This window comes from Silene latifolia, chromosome 11 (assembly GCF_048544455.1).
Source record: "Silene latifolia isolate original U9 population chromosome 11, ASM4854445v1, whole genome shotgun sequence".
NCBI lineage: Eukaryota > Viridiplantae > Streptophyta > Magnoliopsida > Caryophyllales > Caryophyllaceae > Silene > Silene latifolia.
In genome coordinates this window covers 96680348-96691156 of record NC_133536.1, presented here as the reverse complement: position 1 = coordinate 96691156, position 10809 = coordinate 96680348, and the positions used below count along the sequence as shown (strand labels likewise).

The 10809-nt window shown below is 38.5% G+C and overlaps 1 non-coding gene across 1 annotated transcript; it reads right to left on the bottom strand.

Moving 5' to 3' along the window:
* Positions 1–1141: 1141 nt before the first annotated feature.
* LOC141615691 (small nucleolar RNA R71) lies at positions 1142–1248 on the bottom strand. The gene has a single exon (XR_012530097.1). It is a non-coding gene; the product is annotated as a small nucleolar RNA R71 (small nucleolar RNA).
* Between the last annotated feature and the right edge of the window lie 9561 nt (positions 1249–10809).

The following is a 10809-nucleotide window of genomic DNA, read 5'->3' as shown; positions in this document are numbered from 1 at the left end:
GATTTTGGGTAAACATGAGGGATGATATTGAGTTCTTTACATTTGAATATGGGTTAAAATCGAGTCTTTACATACTTGCATTGAAGGTGTTCGATGAAATGGGTGAATGAAAGTTCTTACCTTACTTTGAATTTTGCTTAACATTTCTTTACATGAGAGTGAATAAGAGTGTTTGATAGCATGTATGTGATGAGTTTGACATAATACGAAAGTTTTATGGTAAGCTTAAGGTGACTAGGAAACTAGCTTCGACTCCTTGACCGAAACCGTGACCCAATTCTCGTAGACTTTTGCATCTCCCTCTCCTTACCTAGACAAACCCGAAGACCCTAGCTTTTTCCTCTCTTGTTTCCGTCTTTGTGTGTGTGTGTTTACCTATTGTTTTAGCCTAGTTTGTTAGCGTATTAATCATTCACTTGTTTTGCATCCGACTAAACTAAAACTAAAAAATAGAGACTTGTAGCCTAACCCCACCATCCTTGTGGTTCGACCCCGATTTATACTACTTAAATTGGGTTACTTTACAAATAGTTTTTGGTACCGGAAGTGACGGCAAAAACCGGTCATCAAAATGGCGTCGTTGCCGGGGATGATGCTTTGTTAGATATAAGTCTTAGTTTAGTTTTGGGATTAGTCATTTTATAGCTTTTGAAAAAAAAAATGAATATTTGAAAAAGAAAAAAAAAATATGTTGTTTGTTTACTTGCATCTTTAGTTATACTTGTTAGTCACTTGCATTTAGAGTCTTGCATTTAGTGTCTTGTATTCAATAATGTCTTTATCCATGTCTTTACGTGATCATAGTAGACCCGATCCGAAATTGTTTGCCTCTCCTATTGATATTGGAGAGGATGTGGAGCTTGACTTGCATCCGGATTGGGTTGAAATTTTTCAAAAAGATGTGTTTCTTGGTCTACCAAATGAGAATGTGTTGGACCATTTGGAGAAGTTTAATAGAAAATGCATTTTGGTGAAGAAGAATGGTGTGTCCGAACATGTTGTAAAACTCATGCTCTTTCCCCTTACTCTTGGGGATAGAGCCGAAAGATGGTTATATTCTCACCTTCCTAGCACATTTTCTACTTGGGATGACCTTGCCCAAGCCTTTCTTACCAAATATTTTCCACCTTCTAAAACCGCCAAACTAAGAAATGAGATCTTTACTTTTCATCAAGGCGAGTTTGAGAATGTAAGTGAGGCTTGGGAAAGGTTAAATGAACTTTTGAGAGCTTGCCCTCATCATGGGATCCCAATTTGGCTAATCACACAAACTTTCTTTAACAATTTGCATCATGCCGTTAAAGATTTGATAAATGCATCGGCCGGAGGTGCCTTTGATAATTTGGGTGATGATGAGGCAAGATCTTTACTTGAGAAAGTGGCTATGACGGATGCTAATTATGGGTTTGGGAGAGTGACACGATTGATTGAACCACAAGTTGAGGTTGATTCTCCCTCTTATGTTCAAAATGTTCAACAAAATCGTGTTAACCCTCCCTCCATAATTGAGAATGATGTGCATGCATTTTCATTTTCATATTCTTGTGATACATGTGGTTATTTGGGAAATGATTCTTGTGCTTGTTCTTTATATGCATCCCCACCTCCCATGTTGATGAATGTGATGAATAATGAAGATAGTATGCACAATGTTCAACCATACCATGCTCCCTTTCACCCAATGGATTCTATGCATGTTTCTTCATCAAATTATGTGTCATGTGGTGGTTTTGAAGATAGTTTTGACTTGTGCCCTTCCTATACTATCCAAGCCCCAATGAATGATTGTTTGATAAGTGATGTTGATAACTTGCATTTCTTTGATCCCTCTTGTACACCACTTTATTCTCCACCTCATTACGATGCGCCAAACATTTTCCCTAATCAAATTTCACCTCCCTTGAATGTGAATGTTATGCATGAGTTAACATCTTCTTATGAATCTTGTGGTGATTTAGGATATGACTCAAATGCTTGTCTTCCTTATTCTTACCCACACCTTGTGAACATGAATGTGATAAATGATGTTAATAATGATATGCATGATGTTCCCTCTTATCATTCTTCCTTTCTTCCGATGAATGTGTGTGACATGCAAGCCTTTTCATTTAATTGTGAACCATGTGGTAGTTTTGGAGATAACATTGATGTGTGTCTCTCTTTGTTTCCCCAAACCCCCATGGATGATTATATGGTGAATGATGTTGATGAGTTGCATGTCTTTAACACTTCTTATGAACCACCTCACCATTTTTCAAGACAACTTTCACACTCCTTATGCCAACCTACACCACACCATGTGAATTCCAAATTATCTAGTAATGGGTGTGAGGTAGAGGTTATGATGTTTGAATGTGATTATGGATTGATTGAGGCAAATTGTTTACTTGAAGAGAAAGTTGTGGAGCAATTGTATTTGAATGAGTTGGAGTGTGTATCATTTGTGGTTGATCATGAGTCATTGGGAAGAGAGTATGTTGAGAGGATGATTCTTGAGTTAGAAAGGAAAAATAATGATAAGAATTGTGAGGAAGATAAAAGGGTAGAAACCCCTTGGGAGAATGAAAGGCTTGAGTGTTTTTGTGAGGAATTTGAGATTGTTGATGAGCCTTATGATGAAGAGTTTATAGGCTTGACTTACAACAATCTTGTTGTGGATTTAGATGAGAACTTTGTGGTTGAGGAGATTGGAACACCCACCCTTCTTTGTGATGATGTTAGTGTTGAAAACTTGATAAAATGGGAGGGTGTCTCCTTAGGGATGGAGTTTGTTAGGAGTGAAGATGGACTTGGCTTTGACATTGATGATGAGGCTAGTGAAGAAGAACAAGTGAGGGGTTATGATGTGTTTCCACTCAATGAACCTCTTTTGGAGAAATTTGAGGCTTGCTTTTGTGTTGATGATGAGTTCTTTTCATCTACCAATCATTTAGACCTCATTTCTCTTACCCCTTTACTTGAATATGTGGTTGTTGAGTATGATTGTGATGATATGCATGACTTGAAGAGTCTACCTCTTGTGCATTTGGAAGAAAATGATAAGGCTTTGGGTGAGTATGACACATTTGTTGTGCTCACCTTTTCTTACAAATTGCTTATGACTCATCTTGTCTCTTATGTATGTCATTTGTCATGCTTGTTGCTCTTCATTGCATATAACCATTTTGTTGAAAATTGGTCATCTTCTTTTGATAAATTAATGAGATCTTTGATGGGATTTTTAAATAACTCACTTGTTTGTTGTGTTTGATTGTAGGTTTGGCGATTTCCTCAAAACCGCGCTTCTTGGGAGGCAACCCAAGCTTTTTATGCTTCTTTTTCCTTTTGATAATTTTTTCTAAAAACCCAAAAACATGTTATTTTCTTTGAAAAAAAAAATTGAAAAACCAAAAATATGCATTTAATTTCAATTTCCTCTACACATTTGTTCCTTTTTGAAACATAGTAAATAAATAAGTGTGGGGAGGAAATTCTATTATTTAAAAATACAAAAACATGCCTTTTATTTTTCTTATTTCTTCCCTACATCTCGTTCCATCGAGGACGATGTAAATTTTAAGTGTGGGGAGAAAAATATCCACCTTGTGTATATTTGTTTATATTTGTATATATACTTGTAAATTTGAGAAAATTTCAAAAATTTCAAAAAAAAAAAATTTTGCATTGTATATATATGTTTGTCTAACAAATAGCGCAGGCACATACGGGACATTTGAGGCATTAGGAGACTAGAAGACCGCTCGGTTTAATCTTTCCTATCTCTTTCTCCTTTACTATTCTTTTCCTTTATATTGTTGGATATATGGAGGAGGATGGGCTATGTTGATGAGGATGTTCCATTTTGGAACTTGGTGTGTGTTGCTTACGTGCTGCTAGGTTTAGACAATTGTTGCATGTTTTTTTATGTTGCTAGTACTTAGAAATGCATTTCGTATCTTGTGAATATGTGTTTGTTGCTTTATTTACCCTTTGCATCAAGTTTGTACATAAATGTGGTCTAGGAAGGGAGCATGATACCTCAATGATGATATTGTCTTGGCCACGTCTTTCCCCTCCTATTGGCTTGCACCTTGTGACATCCTCGTTATATACGGGAAATGAGGCTAGACCGGAGAGTTTTGACCACCTTGTGAGACCATAGACCGTAGACTAGGCCTAGATTTCGACCTAGCTACTCAAATGTGAGGTTTAGAGCCTCCTATGGGTCGGTACATTCATACCCGACCCCCGTTTAGGATTGTGAGTAGGTCTCCTTGCGAGGCGTGTCATGTTCATACGCATAAACATGTCATTCGGCCCTTAGACCATGAGGTGTTTACTTTTGTGCACAATTTTGAAACAAACTCGTTGCATATACTTGTTTTAACCCTCACATTGCCAAACTAAGCTTTGTTTCTACCCTCTAGATTAGGACAATCTTTTGTTTAACCCCCTTGAGCCTTGCCTTTTCATTTGGAACCTACTATATCAACTACATTCCAAAAACATCCTTCCCCGATCAAGAAGTTGTCATGGTTGTGGTTGCATGAGTTGGGGGTATTGAGTCCTAATTTGGTGAAGTTGAGCTCACTTCACTTGTGTTGAAACATTTGTATTTATATTTGGCAAGAAATTGAATAAAGAGGTTTTGAAAAAGAAAAAAAAAAGAAAAATAGAAAAGAAGAAAAATATGAAAAGAAGAAAAATTACTTATTATGTATTTGAATTATGTTTGATGAAAAAAAAGCCGAGCAACACTCCTTATGCATCATTAAAGGAGTAGAAAAAGGCGTTGCAAAATAAAGGGGAAATGATGTTTTTCCAAATGAGTCGGATTTTCAAATTTTTGTGTGATTTAGGCAACTAATATCATGTTCTTTTTGATTCATTCATTTGTTGTAATAAGTTGGGAGGAAAGGGAATTTTGACAATTTCTTGATATGTAACCTCTCATTATCCATAACGGTGCTTGCACCAATCCCGTTTCGTCCTACTCCCTAGCCTTGTTACAACCTTTTGTTTCAACTTGTGTGCATTCTTCCTTTTTGCATCTCACATGGTCATAGGATAGAATTACACGTTAGATTGCGGGCACGTTTCACGAGTCGTAGTAGGTGAGTGTTTTTGGTTACTTTTTGTCACATGAAAACACCCGTTCTTCAATGAGTGATGAGTGAAAACCGCGAGGAAGTCGGTAGTCTAGGCCCCCTTAGTCATGGGTCTCTTTTGGTTGAATCTTGAGTCGTGTCATGTCAATCTTGGACTTTTAGCCTTACTTCCCTTTTCCCGCCTTTGAATTTGTTTCCTTGGCATTTGGTTGTTGTATTGGGTTGTTTGAGCTACTCTTAGGGGGTTGGCACCTCGTTAAGACTATGAGACGGTATCTCCCGACCTAGACCTTTGTTTTTGAAAACAAAACGGCCGTTTAGATGAGGAAAGCGGCTTGACTTTTTGTAGATGCATCCTATGTGTTTTTCATGTGCTTAAATGTTGGATGTGTCAAAATTTTCCGCAAGCCCCTACTTGCCTTGCATCGGAATGCATACCTCATTGTGTTTCGGTGTGAGTTGAAGGGACGGAGAAGGCCCGTTAATTGCCTTTCATCGGATATTAGTAGTTTAGATAGTGCTCTTATATTACGGGTCTTAGTCTATTTAATGAGCTTACTCGAGGACGAGTAAGGTTTAAGTGTGGGGAGATTTGATGAGTCGTATTTTGGTCGCTTTTTGCCCCGCATATATATCTTATTCCGACTCGATTTTGCGTGCTTAATTGATCAAGAAGCTCATTTCAATTTACTAATTTATAATAATTAGTCGGTTTAGTTAAATTTAATAATTAGTCGATTTTTATATTACATTAGTATTATTATTACTTATTTATTAATATTATTATGTTTAGGTAAGACGGAAAAGCAAGGCGGTAATTGAGACTCAAGACGAGTCAAAGATGACGGTGGTGATAAAGACAAAGTCAACCCCTGCCATTTCTTCATTCCATACGCCTCATCAACCCGCCATAGCTGCCGCAACTCGCATCTCCATCCCCGTCAATCTCCGTCACCACAACAAACAGCCTGCTCCTCCATTTAACATCAGCCCAACACATTAGCAAAGGCCAGCACTGCACCGTTTCACCATTAACAAACCCGCCATTACCATCTTCATCTTTATCATTCATTACCTTCAACCTGCAATCACCACAACAACAAGCAACAACCGTACAGCTCCTTCCTTCATCACCATCCCGTGTAAGCTCACCATCAACAATGGCACTCTTCAACATTTCACCATTTCACCATCACCGTCAATCACCTCCTTCATTCGTCCTCATCACCTGCATCACCAACCTTCATCATCACCATTCGAGTCATCTTGACTCGACTACCAGCAACAACTCATCATTCACCATCACTGCAATCAATCAATTCGACAACCACCATAACCATTGGAGCACGAGTTCAGACCCACTTAAATTGAACCCGACTCCGTCGTCCCCTCCACCTATTATGCCGACAACAACCAGCAACAACGGCATCGGATCACAGCTGCAATCAAACCCGACACCAACCACTTCATCGTGTCTCCTCCTTGAGCCCGGTTCAGACCTGCTCTCGCTAACCACCCACATCAACCACCGTCACTCGAACCCAGATTGGTGAACCACCACGGTTCAATTTGCAGAAACCGACGCCATTTTCGACCACCATGGTTGACCAAACTCAACCGTTCCTCCGTCAGCCGCCATCGGATTGCTACATCTCCTTCAATCGTCACAGCTCTATTTGTCTGATATTTCTATTTGTTTTGATTTGGCTGAAGATTTGAAGACCAATTTTAGAAGGCCAATTGACGATGTTGCCCTTATTGTCATTCGTCTTGCCGAGTTTAAGTGAGGGCAATATTGCCTTTTAACATTTTGTGCTTAGGGAGTATAAAAGGAAAGAAAGACAGAAGGAAGAGAACCCACAATTTTAGACGCAAGCAGACTTTAGAGTAGAAAGCAGTAGTTAGAAAAACAGTAGGTCTCAAAATAAAACCTCCTCTTATTTCTCCTCCTTATTAGTTTAATTAGATATTAATTTTGTTCATCAATTCGGTTCAAGGTATAATCTTTTTGTATTCAAGTTATAGATCTATCCCATTAATGCAATCTCCTTTCATATGGTACAATTTTCTCGTCTCTTTTTTATTGTTCTTATCATTTTCATTTCATTATTTATGTTAGTCTTACTTGTTAATTCAATCCAAGTTTGTTACTTTATTCGTTTAATTATGTTTATTACATATTTATTATTAGTGGGTAGCTTAATTATTGTGTCCTTAATTATGTTAGAGTAGATAATTAGTTAGGGGGAAGGGATTAGTGTATTAAATTGGGATTTCATTTAATGGGTAGTCATTATTATCGTTAATCGTTAAGTAACTTGTGTTAATTTGTCACTTAATTGGTACTTTAATGTGTTGTGTAACCCTAATGACGATTAGTGTTATTTGACCTTGTTATTGAGTCGATGTGGGAGACCCGGGACTTGATTAGGCGCATTTAGGATGAGACCGTTTCTTATTATTGTCACGAGAGTGAGTAATAGGGTGGTTGGGTACTTAGTAACTCGAGAGAGTATTAAGACCTCATTTTAGCACTTATACTTTGTCGATTAATGAATCTTTAAACCCCATTGAAAACTCAATTTGATACATGAACCCCCTTAATCCCCCTAACTCCCTTAATTAGTCATTTTATATCTACTTTCATTGTTAACTTGTTAGTTATTCATTCATTTCTTGTTTTAGTTACTTTTAGAATATTTTCAACATCAATCTCATCGACCGACTAGACTAGAACTAAACATTAGACTTGTAGCCTAACCCCACCATCCTTGTGGTTCGACCCCGATTTATACTACTTAAATTGGGTTACTTTACAAATAGTTTTTGGTACCGGAAGTGACGGCAAAAACCGGTCATCAATTACCCAAAATAAAGGAAGAACAAGAGAGAGATTAAATAACTAAAACTTGGATTAAAACTTGATTAATAGTTGATTACAATATTGAAGAGAGATTTGATTGATATTAACTACACTAATTATTGATAAGAAGAACATGCTCCTCTAATTAGCCTAATGGGGTATTTATAGTGAAAATTAGGGAGGATGCATTAGGGTTAACTAAGGGCTAAACTAGTAATTACACTTTTTAAGTTGAGCAAGGAGGACCCGGTATTTTCTGAGAGAAGGGCTTCTCTTTTCGTAGCTTGGAGAAGACAATCCGTGCTGTGCTAGAATCCGGGCGGAATGGGGTCGGGACAGGCGGATTCTGGCGTTGGATTGAGTTGGGTTATATCTTACAATCCTAGGAAAGTTTGGGTCCCAGAGCCGAATCGATTAGATTGTACAACACCTACAAGTCGACTTAATCTTTCCTACTCAACACATGCATGGTCTAACAAGACTCGAGTTGGGTTATGTCTTACAAGTCTCATAAGATGATAGTAAATGCAAGGATTCATAGGCTTAGCATTTTATCAAATATAACATGTGCATGTATTAAGATCAAAACAAGCAAGCAAATAAGATATGAAAGCATATTGATTTAAGCATGAATCATTCCCCATGTTGGTTTCCCCTAATCACCCATTAAACCCTAGCTAAGAGACTACTCACTCATTATCATGTTGATCATGCTAGAAAGGTTGTCAATCATACTAACAATATGAAACATGATGAATAAATGAAAGTAATTAACAATAATTAAAAAGGGATTAAGAGATTATACCTACTAATGATTCCAATAATAAAGCAAGAATAATAGAAGTACTTGAATCCTAGATTGAGAGGTTGTCAATCTCCCAATAATAACCCAAATAATCTTCAATTACCCAAAATAAAGGAAGAACAAGAGAGAGATTAAAGAACTAAAACTTGGATTAAAACTTGATTAATACTTGATTACAATATTGAAGAGAGATTTGATTGATATTAACTACACTAATTATTGATAAGAAGAACATGCTCCTCTAATTAGCCTAATGGGTTATTTATAGTGAAAATTAGGGAGGATGCATTAGGGTTAACTAAGGGCTAAACTAGTAATTACACTTTTTAAGTTGAGCAAGGAGGACCCGGTATTTTCTGAGAGAAGGGCTTCTCTTTTCGTAGCTTGAAGAATGAAATCCGTGCTGTGCAGGAATCCGTGCGGATTAGAGTCGGGACGGCCGGATTTGGGCTGTGCAATCCGAGCGGATTCAGGAGAGGGACGCTCGGATTGTTGAGGGAGAATCCGAGCGGATTCCAAGGAGGGACGCTCGGATTGTTGAGGCTGGACGGACGGATTGTCTGCAATCCGTTCGGATTGTTGGTCAGCGTCAATTCTTCTTCTTTTCTTCCCTTTTCTTCATAAATTCCTTGGGGATTTCCTTGGGGACGCAAGGATCCTTTCTCAACATTGCTCTTCTACTATGATATGTACAAAGGCCTTCTAGTCTTGTCTCTTCTTGATGCTTGGTCATTGAATACAATCAATTTAGCCTCGTTTTGCCATGAAAATGCAAGATTCTTACTCCTTTCCTACCAAGGGATCAAAATCTTAAAGAATATGCAAAACAAAGAACTAAAGATAAGAAATGACCCAAATAGGCACTAAAAAGCATGGAAACAATGGTAATTCGGGGGCTAAATATGCGCCAATTATGGTCACATCAAGAGGGCGGTTTCAGGCGGATTTTAAAGGGTGGTTGAAGAGGGTATGCAATATGTGGGTATACGGATTTTGACCCACTTAGCGTGACATATCTGACCTAGGGTTGTGGGTGGTGGTTTCTGGGTGTTAGTCGGTCCTAATGGTGATGGTAGGGTGGCGTGTGGTGTTTAAAGGTGGCGACTTTTACCGTTTTTAATTGTTTATGCGAAACAGGCGTACCTTAGGGGAGTTTCGACCCGAATTGGGATCCGTTAGGGTCATGTTTTGGTCTGGGGTTGGTAGGGTTGGAACCTAGGGGTTTAGTCGACCGTCGTGGGGGTGGTTTAGTGGCCGTAGGTGGTGGTTTGCGGCGGTGGTGGCTGGAAAACGCGAAAACAGGGCAGATGTGAGTGGTTGTGTGTGACCGTCTTAAACTGACTGTCGTGACCTGTGTAGTGGTGTCGAGGGGACGGGGAGACCACCTCTGGAACCACCGTGGGACAGTGGTGTCAACGGTGGTGGCCATAGGTGGTGTGGGTAGCTGTGGTGGTGTTGGCGAGGGGTGTTTTACACGGGTATTGAGGGTGGTTGGTGATGTGATGACGGGTTGTGAGGGGGCTGGTTAGGGCACGGTTTTTAGGGCTGCTGATGGTGGTTTGACAGGAGGTGAAGGGGGTGGTTGGGTGAGTCGTGGTGTGGGCTAGGAGGTGGCAGGTTGGGTGTTCACGGTGGGGGTTGTGGTGTCGGGTATGGTGGGTTTTTGTGAGGGGTGTTGAATCGTGTAATGAGTGTGTTGGGGATTGGTTTGTAATCGGGTTTTTTATTAGTTAATTCGGGTGACTCGGGTTTTAGTAATTGGGTTTTTAATATCATAAACTTTAATAATTATAATAAATAAAATAATTAGTTTAATTAATATATTAGAAGGAATAAATAAATAAATAAATGAATAATTGAATTAAATTGAATTATAATATTTTGATTAGGTGACGGTTGTGAAGAATTATAATCGGATCGGATTTGCTTTATTTACTGGATTGCTTGAGCTGCTTAATTGGAATTACTTATCAGGTAGGGATAAATCCTACTCAACTTTTACTCGATAATGTTTGTTGGATAATTTATATTAAAGTGAATTGATCATATGAGAA